Source organism: Rutilus rutilus (genome assembly GCF_951802725.1).
Source record: "Rutilus rutilus genome assembly, chromosome: 6".
Classification (NCBI taxonomy): Eukaryota; Metazoa; Chordata; class Actinopteri; order Cypriniformes; family Leuciscidae; genus Rutilus; species Rutilus rutilus.
The window spans coordinates 34,283,607-34,307,469 of record NC_140214.1 but is presented as its reverse complement, the minus strand read 5'-3'; the positions used below and the strand labels follow the sequence as shown (position 1 = coordinate 34,307,469).

Sequence of the window (23,863 nt, the reverse complement as noted above, 5' to 3'; positions counted from 1 at the left end):
TTGATCACAGGAATAAATAACAGTTTAAAATATATTAAAATAGAAAGCAGCTGTTTTAAATTGGAATAATATTTTACAATATTACTGTTTTTGTTTGTATTTTTAATCAAATATATGCAGCCTTGGTGAGCAGAAGAAACTTCTCTGTTATGTGCGCGCCACAGACTGCACGCACGTCCGCTTAGAGTTCCGCCTTTTGCCTTCCGTCAATATTACGTTATTAGAAAAATATTTTTTTAGAGAATCGATTTTTTGACATTTGTGAATCGATTCAGAATCGTCCACGTCCGCATCGCGATGCATCTAAGAATAATTTTTTTCTCCCACCCCTAGATTTCATACAAATAAACAGTTACAATTAAGTCACTTACATTTTAGATGCAATGTTGACTGTTTTTGTTCTGTTTCAGCAGCGAAAATAGTTCAACAAAGATCACGGCAGAACCATCACTTATCACGTGTTTTCTCATAACTGAACGATTCAGCATTTTTAACGAATCGGTTGACTCAAAGATTGAATGATCAATCCATAAACATCTGTCTTAATCATGATCGACTCATTCGAACGAATCGTTTGAACGAATGAATCAATGACTCGCTTATTAAGATGGATGCCTGGCGACACCTAATGGCGGTTTAGTGTTGTTTAAAAGCATCATTCTTTCCCACATGTGTGTGATTTGTGTGTGCAACATTATCATTATTTTTCTTTCACTATTATATTAGCGATTTAAAAGCACCCACTCGTGTCACACGTCGATTAACCGGTGGGAAAATATCCTCAGACACATACCTAATAAATGTATATTTAAATACAATATTGGCCTACCTGGTAAAAAGTTTTATATACTATTTTGATGTCCTTTTGGACACAAGAGGGCAGTATAGCCCTATGTTTGCTTTTTTGTTGAACCAAATAGCACTAAATAGCCTGTTTTTAACTTTTTCATTCTTCTTGAATTGCAAAAACAGAATAAAATGGGTTTAGTTGTGATATTTGTATACTTTTATATAGAAATAAATGGTATATAATTACATTTTTAGAAGATTTTTACTTTAATCCCTCGCCATAGCAAAACCGTTTGAGATATTTATTATCCATTCACAATTTAGCATATTTAATGTAGTTTCATCATGTTGAAAAAGTTTGGTACGAATAAAATAAATAGTTTAAGAGGAGTGGCTAAAAATTCAGAGGCTGATTTTGCAAAAAAAACCACATTCAGACCAAAATATCTGACTTCCTGATGGCCAGAGCTATTGAATGTAAATTAGAAAGTTGTCCGGCTTGATGAGAACAATATAGAAACTATTTTTTCTTTACTGTAGTTAAAAGTAACCCCCCCACTTTTGTCAAAAGCATGTTGAAAGTGACACACTTCCTGCTGCCAGTTGGTGGCGCTATAACTTTGACTCACAATAGCTACATCCATCTGATCGGCCTCTTACCACGAACACACTGCTGAAGTTTCATCAAGATCAGTTAATGTATGCAGAAGTTATTCCACTTCCGTGTTTCTCTTTTCTCGCCATAAATTCGATTCCTCGCCATAGCCAAACCGTTCGAGATATCAAAAATCCGTCCGCAATTTAGCATCCTCAAAGTCTTGACTACATGCACACCGAGTTTGAAGGGGACACGGTGAATTTTCTAGGAGGAGTATTTCACATTCCACAACAAGCGTTTTCCAAACAACCCATAATAGCCGACTTCCTGTTGGGCTGGCGTAAAACTTGACCGGGGTAAAGTTGTTCGACCCGATGAGATCTATATGTGTACCGAGTTTCATATTAATTCATGCGAGCGTGTTTGATATATGGATCAAGTTTTAGAACCCCGTTCAAGGGGGCGCTGTTGAGCCCCCCAGCCACGCCCGGGTACCAGCTTCAGCCCGGCCCTGATGGCCGTGGGTTCTGACCTGTGTGCAAAGTTTCAAGAGTTTTTGAGCACGTTAAGGACCCCAAAAGCCCCTGAAACCTTGATTAACAATATAAAAGCAATAGTCAAATCCCCCCCTCCCCTCACACACACACAGACACAGAGAGAGGGAGAGAAAATTCTTCAGAAAATCCACATTCAAACCAAAATATCTCTCTTCCTGTTGGTCGGAGATGGTTCATGTAAATTAGAAAGTTGTCCGTCTTGATGAGAACAATACACATACCAAGTTTTGTGATTCTAGGAAAAATTAAACCCCCATTTTTGAATAAAGGTGGCGCTACTGAGCCATTCCACCACCCCCGTTTCTGAAACTTTGCACATGTCTACTGGCTAATAAATGTGATGTGTCTGTTGAGTTTCATGCAATTTCAAGTATGTTAAGAGTCTCAAAAGCATCAAAAAAGAATATTAAAGTTTGATGCGTTGCCACGGCAACAGTATCTAAGATATCAATAATCCTTTCACAGGTTTACATCTGCCGTGTGTCTACATTGTACACATAAAGTTTGAAGCAAATCGAGTAAAAATAAGACACTGATTTCAAAGCATTTTGAAAGTGATGTACTTCCTGCTGCCTGTTGGTGGCGCTATAACTTTGACTCACAATAGTCACATCTGTGCGATCGGCCTCTTACAACGAACACACTGCTGAAGTTTCATCAAGATCAGTTAATGTATGCAGAAGTTATAACACACTTCCTGTTTCATTTTTTCGCCATAAATTTGTTTCCTCGCCACGGCCAAACCGTTCGAGATATCAAAAATCCGTCCGCAATTTAGCATCCTCAATGTCTTGACTTCATGCACACCGAGTTTGGAGGCGAATCGATGAATTCCCTAGGAGGAGTACATTAAATTCCACAGCATGCGTTTCCAAACAACGCTAAATAGCCAACTTCCTGTTTGGCTGGCGTAAAACTTAGAGCACGAAAGTTGTTCGGCCGGATGAGATCTATATGTGTACCGAGTTTCATATTATTACATGCAAGCGTGTTTGATTTATGGACACGTGTTCGGATCCCGTTCCAGGGGGCGCTGTCGAGCCCCCCTGCCACGCCCGGGTACCAGCTTCAGTCCGGCCCTGATGGCCGCGGGTTCTGACGTGTGTGCAAAATTTCAAGAGTTTTCGAGCATGTTAAGAGCCCCAAAAGTGCCCGAAAGGTTGACAAAATAATAATAATAATAATAAATATAGCTGCGAGCAGCGATTACGGGCCCAAGCCGGTGGCACCGCAACCCCGGTGCCTTTAGTTACCTAAAGGCACCGGGGTGGCGGTACCGCCGGCTTTGGCCCTCCATCGCTGCTCGCAGCTATATTTATATATATATTTATATATATATATATATATATATATATATATATATATATATGTATATATACATATATATACATACATACATACATACACACACATACATATATATATATATATATATATTATTGTTCAAAAGTTTGGGGTCAGTAAGATTTTTAATGTTTTTAGGAGAAGTCTCTTCTGCTCACCAAGGCTGCATTTATTGATTAAAAATACAAACAAAAACAGTAATATTGTGAAATATTATTCCAATTTAAAACAGCTGTTTTCAATTTTAAAATATTTTACATAGTAATTCATTTCTGTGATCAAAGTTGAGTTTTCAGCATCATTACTCCAGTCTTCAGTGTCACATGATCCTTCAGAAATCATACTAATATGATGATTGATGCTCAATAAATATTCATTATTATTTTCAATGTTGAAAACAGTTGTGTACAGATTTTTTTTTTTTCAAAATGCTTTGATGAATGTAAAGTTCAAAAGAACAGCATATATTTCAAATATATATATTTTTAACATTATAAATGTCTTTACTGTAACTGTTGATCAGTTTAACTCATCCTTCATAAATAAAAGTACTGATTTATTTTATTTCTTTCCCCCAAAAATAAAATTTTAATTATTACTAACCACAAACTTTTGAGCGGTACGTGTTTAACGTTACAAAAGCTTTATATTTCAGATAAATGCTGTTCTTTTGAACTTTCTATTCATCAAAGACTGTACACAACTGTTTTCGACATTTAAAATAATAATGAATGTTTCTTGAGTATCAATCATCATATTAGAATAATTTCTGAAGGATCATGTGACAGTGACGACTGGAGTAATGATGCTGAAAACTCAGCTTTGATCACAGGAATAAATAACAGTTTAAAATATATTAAAATAGAAAGCAGCTGTTTTAAATTGGAATACTATTTTACAATATTACTGTTTTTGTTTGTATTTTTTATCAAATAAATGCAGCCTTGGTGAGCAGAAGAAACTTCTCTGTTATGTGCGCGCCACAGACTGCACGCACGTCCGCTTAGAGTTCCGCCTTTTGCCTTCCGTCAATATTACGTTATTAGAAAAATATTTTTTTAGAGAATCGATTTTTTGACATTTGTGAATCGATTCAGAATCGTCCACATCCGCATCGCGATGCATCTAAGAATCAATTTTTTCTCCCACCCCTAGATTTCATACAACAGGTTAATAAACAGTTACAATTAAGTCACTTACATTATAGATGCAATGTTGACTGTTTTTGTTCTGTTTCAGCAGCGAAAATAGTTAAACAAAGATCCCGGCAGAACCATCACGTATCACGTGTTTTCTCATAACTGAACGATTCAGCATTTTTAACGAATCGGTTGACTCAAAGATTGAATGATCAATCCATAAACATCTGTCTTAATCATGATCGACTCATTCGAACGAATCGTTTGAACGAATGAATCAATGACTCGCTTATTAAGATGGATGCCTGGCGACACCTAATGGCGGTTTAGTGTTGTTTAAAAGCATCATTCTTTCCCACATGTGTGTGATTTGTGTGTGCAACATTATCATTATTTTTCTTTCACTATTATATTAGCGATTTAAAAGCACCCACTCGTGTCACACGTCGATTAACCGGTGGGAAAATATCCTCAGACACATACCTAATAAATGTATATTTAAATACAATATTGGCCTACCTGGTAAAAAGTTTTATATACTATTTTGATGTCCTTTTGGACACAAGAGGGCAGTATAGCCCTATGTTTGCTTTTTTGTTGAACTAAATAGCACTAAATAGCCTGTTTTTAACTTTTTCATTCTTCTTGAATTGCAAAAACAGAATAAAATGGGTTTAGTTGTGATATTTGTATACTTTTATATAGAAATAAATGGTATATAATTACATTTTTAGAAGATTTTTACTTTAATCCCTCGCCATAGCAAAACCGTTTGAGATATTTATTATCCATTCACAATTTAGCATATTTAATGTAGTTTCATCATGTTGAAAAAGTTTGGTACGATAAATAAATAAATAGTTTAAGAGGAGTGGCTAAAAATTCAGAGGCTGATTTTGCAAAAAAATCCACATTCAGACCAAAATATCTGACTTCCTGATGGCCAGAGCTATTGAATGTAAATTAGAAAGTTGTCCGGCTTGATGAGAACAATATAGAAACTATTTTTTCTTTACTGTAGTTAAAAGTAACCCCCCCACTTTTGTCAAAAGCATGTTGAAAGTGACACACTTCCTGCTGCCAGTTGGTGGCGCTATAACTTTGACTCACAATAGCTACATCCATCTGATCGGCCTCTTACCACGAACACACTGCTGAAGTTTCATCAAGATCAGTTAATGTATGCAGAAGTTATTCCACTTCCGTGTTTCTCTTTTCTCGCCATAAATTCGATTCCTCGCCATAGCCAAACCGTTCGAGATATCAAAAATCCGTCCGCAATTTAGCATCCTCAAAGTCTTGACTACAAGCACACCGAGTTTGGAGGGGACACGGTGAATTTTGTAGGAGGAGTATTTCACATTCCACAGCAAGCGTTTTCCAAACAACCCATAATAGCCGACTTCCTGTTGGGCTGGCGTAAAACTTGACCAGGGGAAAGTTGTTCGGCACGATGAGATCTATATGTGTACCGAGTTTCATATTAATTCATGCAAGCGTGTTTGATATATGGACCAAGTTTTAGAACCCCGTTCAAGGGGGCGCTGTTGAGCCCCCCAGCCACGCCCGGGTACCAGCTTCAGCCCGGCCCTGATGGCCGTGGGTTCTGACCTGTGTGCAAAGTTTCAAGAGTTTTTGAGCACGTTAAGGACCCCAAAAGCCCCTGAAACCTTGATTAACAATATAAAAGCAATAGTCAAATCCCCCCTCCCCTCTCACACACACAGACACAGAGAGAGGGACAGAAAATTCTTCAGAAAATCCACATTCAAACCAAAATATCTCTCTTCCTGTTGGTCGGAGATGGTTAATGTCAATTAGAAAGTTGTCCATCTTGATGAGAACAATACACATACCAAGTTTTGTTGCTGTTGATAAAACTAACCGCCCCATTTATGACTAAAGGTGGCGCTACTGAGCCCCTCACCACGCCTGTTTCTGAAACTTTGCACATGTCTACGGGCTAATAAATGTGATGTGTCTGTCGAGTTTCATCCAATTTCAAGTATGTTAAGAGTCTCAAAAGCATCAAAAAAGAATATTAAAGTTTGAAGCGTTGCCATGGCAACAGTATTAAAGATATCAAAAATCCTTTCACAGGTCTACATCTGCCGTGTGTTTACATTATACACATAAAGTTTGAAGCAAATCGGGTAAAAATAAGAGGGTGATTTCAAAGCATTTTGAAAGTGACACACTTCCTGCTGCCAGTTGGTGGCGCTATAACTTTGACTCACAATAGTCACATCAATGTGATCGGCCTCTGACCACGAACACACTGCTGAAGTTTTATCAAGATCAGTCAATGTATGCAGAAGTTATAATACACTTCCTGTTTATCTTTTCTCGCTATAAATTCGTTTCATCGCCACGGCCAAACCGTTCGAGATATCAAAAATCCGTCCGCAATTTAGCATCCTCAATGTCTTGACTTCATGCTGACCGAGTTTGGTGTGGATCGGATCAATTCCCTAGGAGGAGTACATTAAATTCCACAGCATGCGTTTTTCAAACAACCCATAATAGCTGACTTCCTGTTGGGCAGAGCTAATAACTTAGAGTGCGAAAGTTGTTCGGCCCGATGAGATCTATATGTGTACCGAGTTTCATATTATTACATGCAAGCGTGTTTGATTTATGGACCAAGTTTTCGGACCCCGTTCCAGGGGGCGCTGTCGAGCCTCCCTGCCACGCCCGTGTCCCAGCTTCAGCCCGGCCCTAATGGCCACGGGTTCTGACCCGTGTGCAAAGTTTCAAGAGTTTTCGAGCACGTTAAGGGCCCCAAAAGTGCCCGAAAGGTTGAAAAAAAAATAATAATAAAATATAGCTGCGAGCAGCGATTACGGGCCCAAGCCGGTGGCACCGCAACCCCGGTGCCTTTAGTTACCTAAAGGCACCGGGGATGGCGGTGCCCCCGGCTTTGGCCCTCCATCGCTGCTCGCAGCTATATTTATATATATATATATATATATATATATACATACACACACACACACACACACACACATATATATATATATATATATATATATATATGTGTGTGTGTGTATATAAATATCTATCTATCTATATCTATCTATATCTATCTATCTATATATATATATATATATATATATATATATATATATAAGACAGAAAATATTACTTGTCTTACCTTATTCTGATTTTATGATACACTCAAAATATTCCACAACAAATCCTTTAAATTTAATGTAAAAATAAAAACGAAAGTAAGCAGTGTTGGTCTCACGTAACCCTCTCATTAGAATCAAAATGTTTCAATTTTTGTGATGTATTTGGATGCTAAACTATTCTTTATTATAGGCTTTGTACTTCACTCGTGTTCCAATATCGATGGAAAAAATCATCCTCTTCACACGCGCAAAAATGTTCTTGGAAACATCACAGTGGAGCTCTGCTTACTGTGAATGGTACAGATTGTACTACTGACTATTTAAACAGAGCAGTGTAATTCGTTTATGTTAGGTTGACTATTTTTATTATTATATTGTATTAGGGCTATAATGAATGTCAAGATTGCAATTCTGGAATGTTTGTGTGACGCGGTTGCGGTTGAACAGTGGACACAAAAACATAAATAAAATGTTTTAGTTAATTCCTACATCCATAGGAATACATTGAAAATGCTCGCTCTACTCCGCACCATTATCAATGTCTGTGCGGACGTCTGTATTTTACTAGTATATAGTATACTATAGTTAGCGATTTAAAAGCCCTCAGCGGTGTCACATGTCGATTAACCGGTGGGAAAATTTTATCACAGTCACATCCCTAATATATTTATATATAAATTCAATAGGCCTATCTGAAAGAGAATTTTACTTGCCCGACCAAAGTATAGCCTGATTAGAACGTCAATAACAAAAAAATAACTTGGGAATCACTAAAACGAGAGATTATTCTAATTTCATTACATTCATTTTAAGTTGCAATCAGCAGTTAATAATAAATGTATTACTGATCAATGGTAACAAGGTTGCACTGCTGAGGCTCATGCTGCTTCTCCAGGAGAATTGTAAACAAATGAGTGCAGCACACAAAAAAGCAACCCAGTTAACAACATACTGACTATAAAAATTACAAATATGGAGTTTTTATATATTTTATAACATATGATAGAGTTAAGCAACCTCACTTGACGAGTAGGCAACTATTTCCTGAATACAATCACGATTGAAACTGTGACATTGATTTCATACAACAGGTTAATAAACAGTTACAATTAAGTCACTTACATTTTAGATGCAATATTGACTGTTTTTGTTCTGTTTCAGCAGCAAAAATAGTTAAACAAAGATCACAGCAACTTGTTTTCTCATTACTGAATGATTCAGCATTTTGAAACGAATCGCTTGACTCAAAGATTCAATGGTCAATCCATAAACATCTGTCTCAATCATGAATGACTCAGTCATTGGAATGAATCGTTTGAACGAATGAATCAATGACTCGCTCATTAAGATGGTCGCCTGGCGACACCTAACGGCGGTTTAGTGTTATGTTTAAAAGTATCATTCTTTCCAACGTGCACCATTATCAATGTCCGTGCGGACGTCCGTTTTTTTACTTTCACTTTTATATTAGCGATTTAAAAGCACCCGCTCGTGTCACACGTCGCTTAACCGATGGGAAAATATCCTCACAGTCATATACCTAATAAATTTATATTTAAATACAATAGGCCTACCTAGTAAAACGTTTTATATACTATTTTGATATCCTTTTGGACACAAGAGGGCAGTATAGCCCTATGTTTGCTTTTTTGTTGAAACAAATAGCACTAAATAGCCTGTTTTTAACTTTTTCATACTTTTTGAATTGCAAAAACAGATTAAATAGGTTTAGTTCTAATATTTGTATAATTTTATATAAAAATAAATGGTGTATAATTAAATTTTAAGAATATATGAGATGTTTTCTGATTCCTTTTTTGACATTATTTTAATCCCTCGCCATGTCAAAACCGTTTGAAATATTTAATATCCGTTCACAATTTAGCATCTTTAATGTATTTTCATCATGTTGAAAAAGTTTGATGTGAATAAACCATTTAGCAGGAGTGGGTAAAAATTCAGAGGCTGAATTTGCAAATAAATCCACATTCAAACCAAAATATCTGACTTCCTGTTGTTCAGAGCTAATAACTGTATATTAGAAAGTTGTCCGGCTCGATGAGACCAATGTACGTACTGATTTTTAAAACTGTGGGTAAAACTAACCCCCCCACTTTTGTCAAAAGCATTTTGAAAGTGACACACTTCCTGCTGCCAGTTGGTGGCGCTATAACTTTGACTCACAATAGTTACATCCATCTGATCGGCCTCTTACCACGAACACACTGGTGAAGTTTCATCAAGATCCGTTAATGTATGCAGAAGTTATACCACTTCGTGTTTCTCTTTTCTCGCCATAAATTCGTTTCCTCGCCACGGCCAAACCGTTCGAGATATCAAAAATCCGTCTGCAATTTAGAATCCTCAATGTCCTGACTTCATGCACACCGAGTTTGGTGGGGATTGGATGAATTCTCTAGGAGGAGTACTTCGCATTCCACAGCAAGCGTTCTCCAAACAACCCATAATTGCCGACTTCCTGTTGGGCTGGCGTAAAACTTAGAGCACGAAAGTTGTTCAGCCCGATGTGATCTATATGTGTACCGAGTTTCATATCATTACATGCAAGTGTGTTTGATTTATGGACAAGTGTTCGGATCCCGTTCCAGGGGGCGCTGTTGAGCCCCCCTGCCACGCCCGGGTACCAGCTTCAGCCCGGCCCTGATGGCTGCGGGTTCTGACCTGTGTGCAAAGTTTCAAGAGTTTTCGAGCACGTTAAAGGCCCCAAAAGCCCCTGAAACCTTGAAAAACAGGAATTTTAAACAAATCTCACTCAAAAGAAAAATCCCCCCACCCCTCACACACACAGAGACGCAGAGAAAGAGAGAGAGAGGGAGAGAATTCTACAAAAAATCACATTCAAACCAAAATATCTCACTTCCTGTTGGTCACAGCTTATGACTATAAATTAGAAAGTTGTCCGGCTTGATGAGAACAATATACATAACGATTTTTGTGACTCTACTTAAAACTAAGCCCCCATTTTTGACTAAAGGTGGCGCTACTGAGCCCCTCACCACGCCCGTTTCTGAAACTTTGCACATGTCTACCGGCTAATAAATGTGATGTGTCTGTCGAGTTTCATCCAATTTCAAGTATGTTTAGAGTCTCAAAAGCATCTGAAAAGAATATTAAAGTTTGATGCGTTGCCACGGCAACAGTATTTAAGATATCAATAAACCTTTCACAGTTCTACATCTGCCAAGTGTCTACATTATACACATAAAGTTTGAAGCAAATCGGGTAAAAATAAGAGGGTGATTTCAAAGCATTTTTAAAGTGACACACTTCCTGCTGCCAGTTGGTGGCGCTATAACTTTGACTCACAATAGTCACATCCATGTGATCGGCCTCTTACAACGAACACACTGTGGAAGTTTCATCAAGATCAGTTAATGTATGCAGAAGTTATAACACACTTCCTGTTTATCTTTACTCGCTATAATTTCGTTTCATCACCACGGCCAAACCGTTCGAGATATCAAAAATCCGTCCGCAATTTAGCATCCTCAATGTCTTGACTTCATGCTGACCGAGTTTGGTGTGGATCGGATCAATTCCCTAGGAGGAGTACATTAAATTCCACAGCATGCATTTTTCAAACAACCCATAATAGCTGACTTCCTGTTGGGCAGAGCTAATAACGTAGAGTGCGAAAGTTGTTCGGCCCGATGAGATCTATATGTGTACCGAGTTTCATACTAATACGTTCTTGTATGTGTCCAAGATTTAAGATTGTGTTCTAGGGGGCGCTGTTGAGCCCCCCTGCCACGCCCGGGTACCAGCTTCAGCCCGGCCCTAATGGCCGCAGGTTCTGACCTGCGTGCAAAGTTTCATGAGTTTTTGAGCACGTTAAAGGCCCCAAAAGCCCCCGAACCCTTGAAGAACAATAATAATAATAATAAATATAGCTGCGAGCAGCGATTGCGGGCCCAAGCCGGTGGCACCGCCACCCCGGTGCCTTTAGTTACCTAAAGGCACCGGGGATGGCGGTGCCACCGGCTTTGGCCCTCCATCGCTGCTCGCAGCTATATTTATATATATATATATATATATATATATATATATATATATATATATATATATATATATATATATATACAAACACACACACACATATATATATTTTATTTTGCGATGTATATTTATATATTTTTTTTGCGATGTATTTGGATGCTAAACTATTCTTTATTATAGGCTTTGTACTTCACTCGTGTTCCAATATCGATGGAAAAAATCATCCTCTTCACGCGCGCAAAAATGTGCTTGGAAACATCACAGTGGAGCTCTGCTTACTGTGAATGGTACAGATTGTACTACTGACTATTTAAACAGAGCAGTGTAATTCGTTTATGTTAGGTTGACTATTTTTATTATTATATTGTATTAGGGCTATAATGAATGTCAAGATTGCAATTCTGGAATGTGTGTGTGACGCGGTTGCGGTTGAACAGTGGACACAAAAACATAAATAAAATGTTTTAGTTAATTCCTACATCCATAGGAATACATTGAAAATGCTCGCTCTACTCCGCACCATTATCAATGTCTGTGCGGACGTCTGTATTTTACTAGTATATAGTATACTATAGTTAGCGATTTAAAAGCCCTCAGCGGTGTCACATGTCGATTAACCGGTGGGAAAATTTTTATCACAGTCACATCCCTAATATATTTATATATAAATACAATAGGCCTACCTGAAAGAGAATTTTACTTGCCCGACCAAAGTATAGCCTGATTAGAACGTCAATAACAAAAAAATAACTTATCAATTTATTAATAAGTTATTAATAACTTAATCACTAAAACGAGAGATTATTCTAATTTCATTACATTCATTTTAAGTTGCAATCAGCAGTTAATAATAAATGTATTACTGATCAATGGTAACAAGGTTGCACTGCTGAGGCTCATGCTGCTTCTCCAGGAGAATTGTAAATAAATGAGCGCAGCACACAAAAAAGCAACCCAGTTAACAACATACTGACTATAAAAATTACAAATATGGAGTTTTTATATATTTTATAACATATGATAGAGTTAAGCAACCTCACTTGACGAGTAGGCAACTATTTCCTGAATACAATCACAATTGAAACTGTGACATTGATTTCATACAACAGGTTAATAAACAGTTACAATTAAGTCACTTACATTTTAGATGCAATATTGACTGTTTTTGTTCTGTTTCAGCAGCAAAAATAGTTAAACAAAGATCACAGCAACTTGTTTTCTCATTACTGAATGATTCAGCATTTTGAAACGAATCGCTTGACTCAAAGATTCAATGGTCAATCCATAAACATCTGTCTCAATCATGAATGACTCAGTCATTGGAATGAATCGTTTGAACGAATGAATCAATGACTCGCTCATTAAGATGGTCGCCTGGCGACACCTAATGGCGGTTTAGTGTTATGTTTAAAAGTATCATTCTTTCCAACGTGCACCATTATCAATGTCCGTGCGGACGTCCGTTTTTTTACTTTCACTTTTATATTAGCGATTTAAAAGCACCCGCTCGTGTCACACGTCGCTTAACCGATGGGAAAATATCCTCACAGTCATATACCTAATAAATTTATATTTAAATACAATAGGCCTACCTAGTAAAACGTTTTATATACTATTTTGATATCCTTTTGGACACAAGAGGGCAGTATAGCCCTATGTTTGCTTTTTTGTTGAAACAAATAGCACTAAATAGCCTGTTTTTAACTTTTTCATACTTCTTGAATTGCAAAAACAGAATAAAATAGGTTTAGTTCTAATATTTGTATAATTTTATATAAAAATAAATGGTGTATAATTAAATTTTAAGAATATATGAGATGTTTTCTGATTCCTTTTTTGACATTATTTTAATCCCTCGCCATGTCAAAACCGTTTGAGATATTCAATATCCGTTCTCAATTTAGCATATTTAATGTATTTTCATCATGTTGAAAAAGTTTGGTGTGAATAAAAAAAAAAACACTTAGCAGGAGTGGGTAAAAAGCAGAGGCTGAATTTGTAAATAAATCCACATTCAAACCAAAATATCTGACTTCCTGTTGGTCCAAGCTAATGACTGCAAATTAGAAAGTTGTCCAGCTCGATGAGACCAATATACTTACTGATTTTTGTAATTGTGGGTAAACCTAACCCCCCCACTTTTGTCAAAAACATTTTGAAAGTGACACACTTCCTGCTGCCAGTTGGTGGCGCTATAACTTTGACTCACAATAGTTACATCCATCTGATCGGCCTCTTACCACGAACACACTGCTGAAGTTTCATCAAGATCAGTTAATGTATGCTGAAGTTATACCACTTCGTGTTTCTCTTTTCTCGCAATAAATGCATTTCCTCACCACGACCAAAGCGTTCGAGATATCAAAAATCCGTCCGCAATTTAGCATCCTCAATGTCTTGACTTCATGCACACCGAGTTTGGTGGCGATTTAATTAATTCTCTAGGAGAAGTGTTTCAAATTCCACAGCAAGCGTTCTCCAAACAACCCATAATTGCCGACTTCCTGTTGGGCTGGTGTAAAACTTAGAGCACGAAAGTTGTTCGGCCCGATGTGATCTATATGTGTACCGAGTTTCATATCATTACATGCAAGTGTGTTTGATTTATGGACAAGTGTTTGGATCCCGTTCCAGGGGGCGCTGTTGAGCCCCCCTGCCACGCCCGGGTACCAGCTTCAGCCCGGCCCTGATGGCCGCAGGTTCTGACCTGTGTGCAAAGTTTCAAGAGTTTTCGAGCACGTTAAGGGCCCCAAAAGCCCCTGAAACCTTGAAACACACTGAAATCAATTGGAAATTCCCTCCCACCCCTCACACACACAGAGACAGAGAGAGAGAGAGAGAGAAAATTCTCCAAAAAATCACATTCAAACCAAAATATCTGACTTCCTGTTGCTCTCAGCTAATAAGTGTGAATTAGAAAGTTGTCCGGTTTAATGAGAACAATATACATAGCGAGTTTAGTGACTCTATGTAAAACTAAGCCCCCATTTTTGACTAAAGGTGGCGCTACTGAGCCCCTCACCACGCCCGTTTCTGAAACTTTGCACATGTCTACTGGCTAATAAATGTGATGTGTCTGTCGAGTTTCATGCAATTTCAAGTATGTTAAGAGTCTCAAAAGCATCAAAAAAGAATATTAAAGTTTGATGCGTTGCCACGGCAACAGTATCTAAGATATCAATAAACCTTTCACAGGTCTACATCTGCCGTGTGTCCACATTATTCACATAAAGTTTGAAGCAAATCGGGTTAAAATAAGAGGGTGATTTCAAAGCATTTTGAAAGTGACACACTTCCTGCTGCCAGTTGGTGGCGCTATAACTTTGACTCACAATAGTCACATCAATGTGATCAGCCTCTGAGCAAGAACACTCTGCTGAAGTTTTATCAAGATCAGTCAATGTATGCAGAAGTTATAATACACTTCCTGTGTCCCATTATTCGCCATAAATTCGTTTCCTCGCCACAGCCAAACCGTTCGAGATATCAAAAATCCCCTGGCAATTTTTCATCCTCAATGTCTTGACTTCATGCACACCGAGTTTGGTGCTGACCAGGTGAATTCCCTAAGAGAAGTGTTTCAAATTCCTAAGCATGCATTTCCAAACAACCCTAAATAGTCGACTTCCTGTTGGGCTGGCGTAAAACTTAGAGCATGAAAGTTGTGCGGCCCGATGAGATCTATATGTGTTCCGAGTTTCATATTATTACATGCAAGCGTGTTTGATTTATGGACCAAGTTTTCGGACCCCGTTCCAGGGGGCGCTGTTGAGCCTCCCTGCCACGCCCGGGTACCAGCTTCAGCCCGGCCCTGATGGCCGCGGGTTCTGACTCGTGTGCAAAGTTTCAAGAGTTTTTGAGCATGTTAAGAGCCCCAAAAATGCCTGAATAGTCGTAAGAAAAATAATAATAATAATAATAATCCTACCGAAAACAATAGGGCCTTCGCCCTTTCAGGGCTTGGGCCCTAATAATCCTAACGAAAACAATAGGGCCTTCGCCCCTTCAGGGCTTGGGCCCTAATAATAATAAATAATCCTACCGAAAACAATAGGGCCTTCGCCCTTTCAGGGCTTGGGCCCTAATAATAATAATCCTAACGAAAACAATAGGGCTCTGCGCCCTTTCAGGGCTTGGGCCCTAATAATAATAAATAATCCTACCGGAAACAATAGGGCCTTCGCCCTTTCAGGGCTTGGGCCCTAATAATTAAAGCTGCAAGCAGCGATGAAAGGGCCCTCGCACCCGTGCCATCAACACTCGGTGGCTTTAGGAAGGCAGAGCATGGTTGGGAAATGTACATTTAAGGAGGTATATATAGTAAGAGTATGTCAAAGTCAGTTACAAAATGTTTTGTATAATGGTCATAATAGCATGCTTCATGACTCAGCTAAGTGTTGCTAGCATGTTCAGTCTGTTTCTAGCATGCTTAGTACACAATAATTATGTGGTTAGTACTGCATTACGGTGTTAACCATGTCAGTTTCTGTTGCCAGTAGGTGGCGTTATGACTATAACTGAATATGAGCATGGATGTGTGTTCAAGACAGAACTCTTATCAAACATGTGAAGTTTGGTGCAAATTGGACATTGCCTTCTTGAGTAACAACAAAGTCATGTTTCATTGAATTAGCATTCTTTAGAACTTAGCTAAGCATTGTTAGCATGTTTTAACATGTTGCTAGAACGGCATCAACGTGTTAAACATGTCACTTCCTGTTGCCAGTTGGTGGTGCTATTACTATAACTGAACATTCTCATGTAGATGTGTTCAGGCCATGACTCTTATCAAAAGTGTGAAGTTTGGGGCAGATTGGACATTCCATGCCTGAGTTACAGCAAATTCCTATTTAATTGCAATAATAGCATGCTTTAGCACTTGGCTAAGAGTTTGCTAGCATTTTTAGCATGTTTCTAGTATGTTGTTAGCATGTTTAACACTTGCTGGCACTTTTTTATATGTTATTAGGAGTCCACAACAGTGTTAAACATGTCACTTCCTGTTGCCAGCAGGTGGCGCTATGACTATAACTGAATATAAGCATGGTCATGTGTTCAGGACAGAACGCTTATCAAAAGTGTGAAGTTTGGGGCAGATTGGACATTCCATGCCTGAGTTACAGCAAATTCATATTTAATTGCAGTAATATCATTCTTTAGCACTTAGCTAAGTGTTTGCTATTATGTTTTAGCATGTCTCTAGTATGTTGGTAGGATGTTTAGCACCTACTGGCATTTTTTTATATGTTATTAGGAGTCAAGAACAGTGTTAAACGTCACTTCCTGTTGCCAGCAGGTGGCGCTATGACTATAACTAAATATGAGCATGGACATGTGTTCAAGAGATAACTCTTATCAAACGTGTGACGTTTGGGGTAGATTGTACATTGCCTTCTTGAGTAACAACAAAGTCCTGTTTCATTGAATTAGCATGCTTTAGCACTTAGCTAAGTATTGCTAGCATGTTTTAATATGTTTCTAGCATGTTTAGAACTCAATGGCATTTTTAACATGTTGCTAGAACGGCATCAACGTGTTAAACATGTCACTTCCTGTTGCCAGTAGGTGGCGCTATTACTATAACTGAATTTGAGCATAGGCATGCGTTCAGGCCATGATTCTTATCAAACATGTGAAGTTTGGGGCAGATTGGACGTTCCATGCCTGAGTTACAGCAAATTCCTATTTAATTGCAGTAATAGCATGCTTTATCACTTAGCTAAGTGTTTGCTAGCATGTTTCTAGTATGTTGCTAACCTGTTTAGCACTTGCTGGCTCTTTTATATATGTTATTAGGAGACCACAACAGTGTTAAACATGTCACTTCCTGTTGACAGCAGGTGGCGCTATTACTATAACTGAATATTCTCATGTAGATGTGTTCAGGCCATGACTCTTATCAAACGTGTGAAGTTTGGGGCAGATTGGACATTCCATGCCTGTGTTACAGCAAATTCCTATTTAATTGCAGCAATAGCATGCTTTAGCACTTAGCTAAGTGTTTGCTAGCATGTTTTAGCATGTTTCTAGTATGTTGTTAGCATGTTTAGCACTTGCTGGCACTTTTTTATATGTTTTTATATGTCCACAACAGTGTTTAACATGTCACTTCCTGTTGCCAGCAGGTGGCACTATGACTGTAACTGAATATGAGCATGGTCATGTGTTCAGGACAGAACGTTTATTAAAAGTGTGAAGTTTGGCGCATATTGGACATTGCCTTCTTGAGTAACAACAACATCCTGTTTCATTGAATTAGCATGCTTTACCACTTAGCTAAGTATTGCTAGCATGTTTTAACATTAGCTAGCATGTTTTAACATGTTTCTAGCATGTTTAGACCTCAATGGCATTTTTAACATGTTGCTAGAATGGCATCAACGTGTTAAACATGACACTTCCTGTTGCCAGTAGGTGGCGCTATTACTATAACTGAATATTCTCATGTAGATGTGTTCAGGACAGAACGCTTATCAAAAGTGTGAAGTTTGGGGCAGATTGGACATTCCATGCCTGAGTTACAGCAAATTCCTATTTAATTGCAATAATAGCATGCTTTAGCACTTAGCTAAGAGTTTGCTAGCATGTTTTAGCATGCTTCTAGTATGTTGTTAGCATGTTTAGCACTTGCTGGCACTTTTTTATATGTTATTAGGAGTCCATAACAGTGTTAAACATGTCACTTCCTGTTGCCAGCAGGTGGCGCTATGACTATAACTGAATATGAGCATGGCCATGTGTTCAGGACAGAACTCTTATCAAACGTGTGAAGTTTGGGGCAGATTGGACATTCCATGCCTGAGTTACAGCAACTTCCTGTTTCATGGCGAAACATCGAAATTTGTAAGGCCGCCGAGGACCCGCCCTTCGACGAAAACTCAAGATCTTCGCAATTTAACGTCGCAAAGGCCTTAAGATTACACTCACCAAATTTGAAGATGATCAGATTAAAACTGTAGGAGGAGTTCGTTAAAGTATGAGGCCTGAAAATGACAAAAACTGCACAAAAATCTGAGAGGAAGTTCAAAATGGCTGACTTCCTGTTGTGTTTAGGGCTATGCTCCAAGAGACTTTTTTGTAGGTATTAGGTCATTACACGTATGTACCGAATTTCGTGCATGTACGTTGAACGTTGCGGGAGGCGCACTCCGTTGAACTTTCATAGGTGGCGCTATCGAGCCATTTTGCCCCGTCCAATTCTGAAACCTATATCAGATGTAAATTTTCGCCAGTTCTGACGCGTGTGCAAAGTTTTGTGAGTTTTCGCGCATGTTTAGGCCCTCAAAAATGCAATTCAATGCGGAGAAGAATAATAATAATAATAATTAAAGCTGCAAGCAGCGATGAAAGGGCCCTCGCACCCGTGCCATCAACACTCGGTGGCTTTAGGAAGGCAGAGCATGGTTGGGAAATGTACATTTAAGGAGGTATATATAGTAAGAGTATGTCAAAGTCAGTTACAAAATGTTTTGTATAATGGTCATAATAGCATGCTTCATGACTCAGCTAAGTGTTGCTAGCATGTTCAGTCTGTTTCTAGCATGCTTAGTACACAATAATTATGTGGTTAGTACTGCATTACGGTGTTAACCATGTCAGTTTCTGTTGCCAGTAGGTGGCGTTATGACTATAACTGAATATGAGCATGGATGTGTGTTCAGGACAGAACTCTTATCAAACATGTGAAGTTTGGTGCAAATTGGACATTGCCTTCTTGAGTAACAACAAAGTCATGTTTCATTGAATTAGCATTCTTTAGAACTTAGCTAAGCATTGTTAGCATGTTTTAACATGTTGCTAGAACGGCATCAACGTGTTAAACATGTCACTTCCTGTTGCCAGTTGGTGGCGCTATTACTATAACTGAACATTCTCATGTAGATGTGTTCAGGCCATGACTCTTATCAAAAGTGTGAAGTTTGGGGCAGATTGGACATTCCATGCCTGAGTTACAGCAAATTCCTATTTAATTGCAATAATAGCATGCTTTAGCACTTGGCTAAGAGTTTGCTAGCATTTTTAGCATGTTTCTAGTATGTTGTTAGCATGTTTAACACTTGCTGGCACTTTTTTATATGTTATTAGGAGTCCACAACAGTGTTAAACATGTCACTTCCTGTTGCCAGCAGGTGGCGCTATGACTATAACTGAATATAAGCATGGTCATGTGTTCAGGACAGAACGCTTATCAAAAGTGTGAAGTTTGGGGCAGATTGGACATTCCATGCCTGAGTTACAGCAAATTCATATTTAATTGCAGTAATATCATTCTTTAGCACTTAGCTAAGTGTTTGCTATTATGTTTTAGCATGTCTCTAGTATGTTGGTAGGATGTTTAGCACCTACTGGCATTTTTTTATATGTTATTAGGAATCAAGAACAGTGTTAAACGTCACTTCCTGTTGCCAGCAGGTGGCGCTATGACTATAACTAAATATGAGCATGGACATGTGTTCAAGAGATAACTCTTATCAAACGTGTGACGTTTGGGGTAGATTGTACATTGCCTTCTTGAGTAACAACAAAGTCCTGTTTCATTGAATTAGCATGCTTTAGCACTTAGCTAAGTATTGCTAGCATGTTTTAATATGTTTCTAGCATGTTTAGAACTCAATGGCATTTTTAACATGTTGCTAGAACGGCATCAACGTGTTAAACATGTCACTTCCTGTTGCCAGTAGGTGGCGCTATTACTATAACTGAATTTGAGCATAGGCATGCGTTCAGGCCATGATTCTTATCAAACATGTGAAGTTTGGGGCAGATTGGACGTTCCATGCCTGAGTTACAGCAAATACCTATTTAATTGCAGTAATAGCATGCTTTATCACTTAGCTAAGTGTTTGCTAGCATGTTTCTAGTATGTTGCTAACCTGTTTAGCACTTGCTGGCTCTTTTATATATGTTATTAGGAGACCACAACAGTGTTAAACATGTCACTTCCTGTTGACAGCAGGTGGCGCTATTACTATAACTGAATATTCTCATGTAGATGTGTTCAGGCCATGACTCTTATCAAACGTGTGAAGTTTGGGGCAGATTGGACATTCCATGCCTGTGTTACAGCAAATTCCTATTTAATTGCAGCAATAGCATGCTTTAGCACTTAGCTAAGTGTTTGCTAGCATGTTTTAGCATGTTTCTAGTATGTTGTTAGCATGTTTAGCACTTTCTGGCACTTTTTTATATGTTTTTATATGTCCACAACAGTGTTTAACATGTCACTTCCTGTTGCCAGCAGGTGGCACTATGACTGTAACTGAATATGAGCATGGTCATGTGTTCAGGACAGAACGTTTATTAAAAGTGTGAAGTTTGGCGCATATTGGACATTGCCTTCTTGAGTAACAACAACATCCTGTTTCATTGAATTAGCATGCTTTACCACTTAGCTAAGTATTGCTAGCATGTTTTAACATTAGCTAGCATGTTTTAACATGTTTCTAGCATGTTTAGACCTCAATGGCATTTTTAACTTGTTGCTAGAATGGCATCAACGTGTTAAACATGACACTTCCTGTTGCCAGTAGGTGGCGCTATTACTATAACTGAATATTCTCATGTAGATGTGTTTAGGACAGAACGCTTATCAAAAGTGTGAAGTTTGGGGCAGATTGGACATTCCATGCCTGAGTTACAGCAAATTCCTATTTAATTGCAATAATAGCATGCTTTAGCACTTAGCTAAGAGTTTGCTAGCATGTTTTAGCATGCTTCTAGTATGTTGTTAGCATGTTTAGCACTTGCTGGCACTTTTTTATATGTTATTAGGAGTCCATAACAGTGTTAAACATGTCACTTCCTGTTGCCAGCAGGTGGCGCTATGACTATAACTGAATATGAGCATGGCCATGTGTTCAGGACAGAACTCTTATCAAACGTGTGAAGTTTGGGGCAGATTGGACATTCCATGCCTGAGTTACAGCAACTTCCTGTTTCATGGCGAAACATCGAAATTTGTAAGGCCGCCGAGGACCCGCCCTTCGACGAAAACTCAAGATCTTCGCAATTTAACGTCGCAAAGGCCTTAAGATTACACTCACCAAATTTGAAGATGATCAGATTAAAACTGTAGGAGGAGTTCGTTAAAGTACGAGGCCTGAAAATGGCAAAAACTGCACAAAAATCTGAGAGGAAGTTCAAAATGGCTGACTTCCTGTTGTGTTTAGGGCTATGCTCCAAGAGACTTTTTTGTAGGTATTAGGTCATTACACGTATGTACCGAATTTCGTGCATGTACGTTGAACGTTGCGGGAGGCGCACTCCGTTGAACTTTTATAGGTGGCGCTATCGAGCCATTTTGCCCCGTCCAATTCTGAAACCTATATCAGATGTAAATTTTCGCCAGTTCTGACGCGTGTGCAAAGTTTCGTGAGTTTTCGCGCATGTTTAGGCCCTCAAAAATGCAATTCAATGCGGAGAAGAATAATAATAATAATAATAATAATAATAATAATAATAAACAGAGCAATTCCAAGAGGGTCCTCACACCATCGGTGCTCGGGCCCTAAATATAGCTGCGAGCAGCGATTACGGGCCCAAGCCGGTGGCACCGCAACCCCGGTGCCTTTAGTTACCTAAAGGCACCGGGGTGGCGGTACCGCCGGCTTTGGCCCTCCATCGCTGCTCGCATATATATATATACCGTTCAAAAGTTTGGGGTAAGGAAGATTTTTAATGTTTTTAGGAGAAGTCTCTTCTGCTCACCAAGGCTGCATTTATTTGATTAAAAATACAAACAAAAACAGTAATATTGTGAAATATTATTCCAATTTAAAACAGCTGTTTTCTATTTTAAAATATTTTACACTGTAATTAATTTATGTGATCAAAGCTGAGTTTTCAGCATCATTACTCCCGTCTTCAGTGTCACATGATCCTTCAGAAACCATTCTAATATGATGATTGATGGTCAATAAATATTAATTATTATTTTCAATGTTGAAAACAGTTGTGTACAGATTTTTTTTCAAAATGCGTTGATGAATGTAAAGTTCAAAAGAACAGCATTTATTTCAAATATAATTTTTTTTAACATTATAAATGTCTGTACTGTAACTTTTTATCAGTTTAACTCATTCTCGATGAATAAAAGTATTGATTTATTTATTTATTTCCCCCAAAAATAAAATTAAAATTATTACTGACCCCAAACTTCTGAACGGTAGTGTTTAATGTTACAAAAGCTTTAGATTTCAGATAAATGCTGTTCTTTTGAACTTTCTATTCATCAAAGACTGTACATAACTGTTTTCGACATTTAAAATAATAATGAATGTTTCTTGAGCATCAATCATCATATTAGAATAATTTCTGAAGGATCATGTGACAGTGACGACTGGAATAATGATGCTGAAAACTCAGCTTTGATCACAGGAATAAATAACAGTTTAAAATATATTAAAATAGAAAGCAGCTGTTTTAAATTGGAATACTATTTTACAATATTACTGTTTTTGTTTGTATTTTTAATCAAATAAATGCAGCCTTGGTGAGCAGAAGAAACTTAGCTTAAAAATCTTACTGACGCCAAATTTTTGAACAGTAGTGTATGATATATTTATATAATAATATAAAAATGTAAGGGATAAGACAGATCATTTTACTTGCCTGACCTGATTAGAACAATGAAAAAAACTTAAATGAAAAAATAACTTGGGAATCACTAAAACGAGGGCGCGATTGAACAGTGGACACATAAAAACATACTCTGTCATTTTGTTCAGAACATCATTCAAACTGCAAAGTGTTAACTTATATTTTTGTACAGTAGCAATAAAACACAACATTGTGCTTTTGTAAAATACATTCAAGCAATCCGCCCCGAAAATGAAACTAAAATGCTCACGGCTGCACAGGCATTCATAATGGTGCGCGTCCTCAGCGAGGAACGAGCAGAACAGAGTCAACGTTTCTTAGGTCATTCCTCCTTCCATAGGAATTTATTGAAAACGCTCGCTCTGCTCCGCACCATTATTAATGTCCGTGCGGACGAACATATTTTACTTTCGTTTTTAAGTTAGCGATTAAAAAGCCCCCAGCAGTGTCACACGTCAGTTAACCGGTGGTAAAATATTCTCACCGTCACATACCTAGTATATTTTTATATAGATATAATAGGCCTACCTGATTTTGAACACAAGAGGGCAGTATAGCACTATGTTTGACTTTATTTATTTATTGTTTAGACTAAACAACCATTCTGGCAGTTTTTAAACTTAAACTTCATTCTTAAATTGAAAAAAAAAGAATAAAATGAGTTAAGTTCTGATATTTGTATACTTT

At 38.0% G+C, this 23,863-nt stretch overlaps 1 long non-coding RNA gene across 1 annotated transcript in view; it reads right to left on the bottom strand.

The window, feature by feature from the left end:
- The window catches only part of LOC311292113, an 843,631-nt gene that overhangs the window by 491,409 nt on the left and 328,359 nt on the right, over nucleotides 1-23,863 (bottom strand). The window lies entirely within an intron of this gene.